Source organism: Myotis davidii, unplaced genomic scaffold, assembly GCF_000327345.1.
Source record: "Myotis davidii unplaced genomic scaffold, ASM32734v1 scaffold394, whole genome shotgun sequence".
In the NCBI taxonomy this organism is placed as follows: Eukaryota; Metazoa; Chordata; class Mammalia; order Chiroptera; family Vespertilionidae; genus Myotis; species Myotis davidii.
Genome location: NW_006287548.1, coordinates 3,698,746 through 3,703,504, shown reverse-complemented (window position 1 = coordinate 3,703,504; position 4,759 = coordinate 3,698,746). Strand labels below are relative to the sequence as shown.

The 4,759-nt window shown below is 36.0% G+C and overlaps 1 protein-coding gene and 1 long non-coding RNA gene across 2 annotated transcripts in view; one reads left to right on the top strand and one right to left on the bottom strand.

The window, feature by feature from the left end:
- The window catches only part of METTL21A (methyltransferase like 21A), a 22,511-nt gene that overhangs the window by 7,870 nt on the left and 9,882 nt on the right, over positions 1 to 4,759 (top strand). The gene's annotated exons all lie outside the window — the stretch shown is intronic.
- LOC107182411 lies at positions 940 to 3,126 on the bottom strand. The gene is made up of 2 exons (XR_001513129.1): positions 2,749 to 3,126; positions 940 to 1,205 (listed from the first exon to the last, which is right to left on the bottom strand). It is a non-coding gene; the product is annotated as an uncharacterized LOC107182411 (long non-coding RNA).

The window sequence follows — 4,759 nt, the reverse complement described above, 5'->3', positions numbered from 1 at the left end:
GCTATCATAGCTTTGAAATGGCGTCCAGGTCTAAGTCTGCTTTTATTAGTGATGATGATATTGCTAAATATAATGTAGTAAAGGTTCCCTTAAGTTTTTGAATATATAACTTCATTTACTTGCGATTCATAATTTTTTTCCTAAACTGCTGTAAAATCAGCAAAAATGCCTTGGCAATTTTAGCAGTTCCTAGGATATTGGTTGGCACTCAAAGGGTTAAAAGAAGTAAAATAAGAGCCCTGCAGTATCAGCACTAGCGGAGGGCCAATCACAGTCAGGCGCGCTATTAGAAATCATTGTGTTAATTGGAACGCAGCTCCTTTGCTTTAACATTCCTAAACTTGGGCCTGCCCAGCATGGCGTAGTGGTTGAGCATTGACCTATGATCCAGAAGGTGAGGGTTCAGTTCCTGGCCAGGGCATATGCCCGGGTTGTGGGCGTGATCCCCAATGTGGGCAGGTAGGAGGCAGCTGATCAGTGATTCTCATCACTGATGTTTCTCTCTCTCGCTTTCTGAAATCAATAAAATAATATATACACATATACATCTATATCTATGTAGATACACACACACACACACACACACACACACTTTGAATGATATATGTAAAATGATTTGGGGTGGAGAGCTTCAAGATGTCTAGATGCTCTACCAGAAAAGCATTGATCGGGTTGTTTTACATTTTCATAAAGCATTATAAGCCCTGGCCAGGTAGCTCAGTTCATTCATGTCCGTTGTCTCTATTAACATCACCCTTTCACTCTCAAAAATGTCTGACTGTATAATAAATTATGTGGTGGCCACTCTTTGTAGAAGGAAAAAAAAAGAAAGTCAGATAATTCCTTTAATACAGTGGCAGGTGTAACAGGCTTCATAAACACATCGTGACAATTTAGAAGTACTTAGAATAAATGCAACTGCTGTTTTCAGAAACTGAATCAATAAATAGTATGAGTCTTTTATTCATATGCTTTAAGCAAGGAGCAGATTAAACACATTCCCTCCTTTCATATGATCACAGAACTTCAGAATTATAAGGGGACCTGAGAAGTTAGCAATTATTGTTCTTCCAATGCAAACATGCATTTTATGACATCAAAGATAGTTGGTCACACGTCTCCCATTGGTTGTCTCAATAGAGCAGTAACATCTCCGAATCTTCAAATAGGCACTATTCAATCGTACTGAACAAAGAAATCGTGTGCTAAAAATTAGAAAGACAGTAAAATTAACTGAAGATAAGTTCTTGTTGCTTGAATTAGTTTCCTGTTGCTCTGCAACACAAGCTTGTGATATATTCTAACGTAACTTTTGCTCATTTAACAAAAGTAACAAACGTTAAGTCCAAGAAAATATAGCTTAACACTACTAGCAAAAAACAAGATAGAGACCCCCCATCCCCAAAAAAGAGACTCTGAGTTTTTAAAAGCATGTTTTATGTGACTGCACATAAATGTGTGTAAAAGGGCAATGACAGTTTTTACCACAAAGATTACAGTAAGAAAAAGGACTTTATGACAATATTTCACAAATTCACAAGGATCACTTTAATATACAAAGCAATGCTACCATTCTGAACACAAAGCAGCTATGTACATAGTGTTAATAAAATGCTTTATAATTCAGTACATTTTATTTCTTTACAGATAAAGCACAAAAAGATTTAAGTAAAAAAATTAAAACAGGGATGTTTCTAGAATGTAGGAAATTGTATTAGAAATGTATTTTCCTCATTATAGTTCTTTAGTATTCAACTCCAATAACAAGATCAGAGTTGAAAATCAATACCCTGCTTTGTGCTGATAATTTTTGGGGGAGGTATTTGTTACCCCAGTCCTCAAAGGAAAACCAAAAAAAAGCAAACACTCTCTAGAAACTTCCCTGATTATTGTCTCTAAAAATTTTCAAGTGATACATCCAGGTTAGGATAATTCCTTTTTTGGGTGGGGATGATAACCAACATGTGGACAAATCAGTTAGGGACAACTTCACATTGGAAAACTGCTAACTAGCACTCTTCTTTGCCACCCCTAATCTATACTCACAGAAAAATGTTGACAAATTATTTCCCACTTTTAATATAAATAATTTTATTACACACACAAATTGGAGTGGCACCTGGATAAAAATACGCCTATAAAGTATTTACCAATTCAATTTTAAAAACGTAAGAAAATAAAACCTCCCAAACACAATGCTAGATCATTTCACTTGGCCAACTAACGTAAGATCGTATCTGCAGGGATTTTTCTCCTGTCCTTACCAATTTTTCAACTACCTCAGATTTACTTTCACATCTCTGAAATGCTTCTCAGACAGAAGCTTGGAAATGCTATACTTCTGTAGGCAAGCATTATTTAATGCCTGTATAAAGTCGGTAACATTCGAATTTTCTACTGTTTGACCCTTTGCAGACATTTTCTGAAGACTGTTCCTTTTCCTTGCTGGTGAGAATTAAAAATGTATCGTTATACCAAGCTAGGACCTGCACCCACAGTACCAGAATGCAGACAGGTCAATATTTTCTCTGTGCTAAACAACTCTGCCTGTTTTATAATATCAATTTTGCTTCACAGGCTTTGTCCTATTCCCCCCCCCCCATTTTTATTTTTTTAAAAAATAAATTTCAAGCTAAAACACCTGAAATATAATCCCTCCATTCAAACGTTATCTGGTCCCTCTGGAAGTCTGCCCCTGAGGACACAGACAAAGGCTTAAGCTACATTCACTAATCAGTAAGAACTTACCGTGAGCCTGAGACAGATGGAACTGCAGCACCCTGTTTGATTTATTTTAAATTCTTCCATACTGACTCAGCTTCAGGATATGTTCAACCCCGCAGGGATTAGTGCCTCTCTTAGCCAATGATTCTAGAAAGTCAAGGAAACCAGTTCCTAGTACATACAGTGACTGTGCAGTCAACTTAAAAAAGTCAACACATCAACATTAAAAGTATTCAAGATGTATGAAGTCACTTCAAGTAAGCCACTCACAAGTTCTGGTTGTGCTTTGTACAACGGAGTGAGCAAATTTTATCCCACAGCTCTTCATCTAAAGCAGTGGTTCTCAACCTTCCCAATGCCGCGACCCTTTAGTACAGTTCCTCATGTTGTGGTGACCCCCAATTTGTTACAAATTGAACATAATTAAAGCATAGTGATTAATCACAAAAACAATAAAATTATACATGTGTTTTCCGATGGTCTTAGGCGACCCCTGTGAACGGGTCGTTTAACTCCCAAAGGGGTCGCGACCCACAGGTTGAGAACCGCTGGTGTAAAGGCTTACTTACTAAGCACACTTCTTTCTCCCTCCTCATCTGAAATCAGTCAAATTTAGGCAGCATCTCTTTGATGTTAACCAGGCCAATTTTAAGAGAAATAAATTTACTCAAATGATTACATGTGGTCTCCACTATGACAATAATTGCCTTGAAAATTCTTTTACCATTCTGGACAAATCCATGGATATCTTGGCATCCTATAAAGAGTACTAATGTTGGGGTGAGGATAAGACACTCATTTAAAATTGGAAATATTTATTCACTTGAGTTGCTTTTCTTTCTATCTTTATCCAAGATGAAACCGAATAAGGGTTCGGGCTGCATCTTGTAATTAATGGGGCTAGACAAATCTAATTTACTGGTATTTTTCTTTTACAACTATAAGGCTAGACTGTAGGTGCTACAATATTTTAATCAATGAAAAGTTTTCATTTAAAAAAAGTCCCATTATTTGAAGAAAGGAGAAACACATAAAAAGTCAGTTGACAATTAATTGATGAGGGAATTTCTCAAGTTGATAATACCCAAACCGGGTAATTTTTAAAAGTGCAAGTTACACCAAACATTTACAAAGAATATAATGTAAATATAATCCAAACAAATATACAACTTTTGTATTAAATCAATGGGAAACAATATACCAACAGTCTTCAGGGCTACAAAGGCAATAAAATAAAGCCTCTTGAAAATAACTAAAAACGTATATAGTCACTTTCTAAAACACACTTTAATGAAAAAAATCCTTAAGATATAAGCTTTATTTAATCCTGCAAAATGAAGCAGCCTTTTTTATCTTCAAAATAAAGAGACGAATTTATGCTGACTGTAGCTGATCACAGAATTTAAAACAACAAAAATGAAAAGAAGTCTAGATTGAAGTCACTTCAAGTAAGTAAAAGCATCCTGGTTTAAACAAACTTGTTTCTTCCCAAGCCTTTCTATGATTCCACATGTCACCCAAATGGTCAAAATGATACTAGGGATTAGGCCTGAGAGCCAGAGATAAACTTCAGCCAGATGACTTCTGATTGGACAGCCTGCCTGGCTGGCATTGTGCTTTTAGATACTAGCACTGCTACTGACCTTCCATCAAAACACATATCCTGACAAAATCCCTGCTCAAATGAAAAGACCAAAATTCCTCCCCCAGATGATTTCTGAAATAGGAGCAGTACCTTCTAGAAGCTATCTTTAAATGTTCTTACCACTGTTATAGCTGCCAGAGACAAAGATAAAAACCAAATACTCTGGGGCGGAGGGAGTTTTCAAGTGACTGGTAACATGTTTAAAAGTATCAAGCCAAAGAAAACAAACAATAATAATAATTAAAAAAAAACACTTGGAAGAAAATTAGAAGACAAAAATCAATCATGAGTGCTGGAGTAATGCAGTCCAAGAAACTACCAAAAGGTATGCAATAGAACACGCAAAAATGTAAAATTTCATCTAATTTCAATATATTATAACTCAGCATT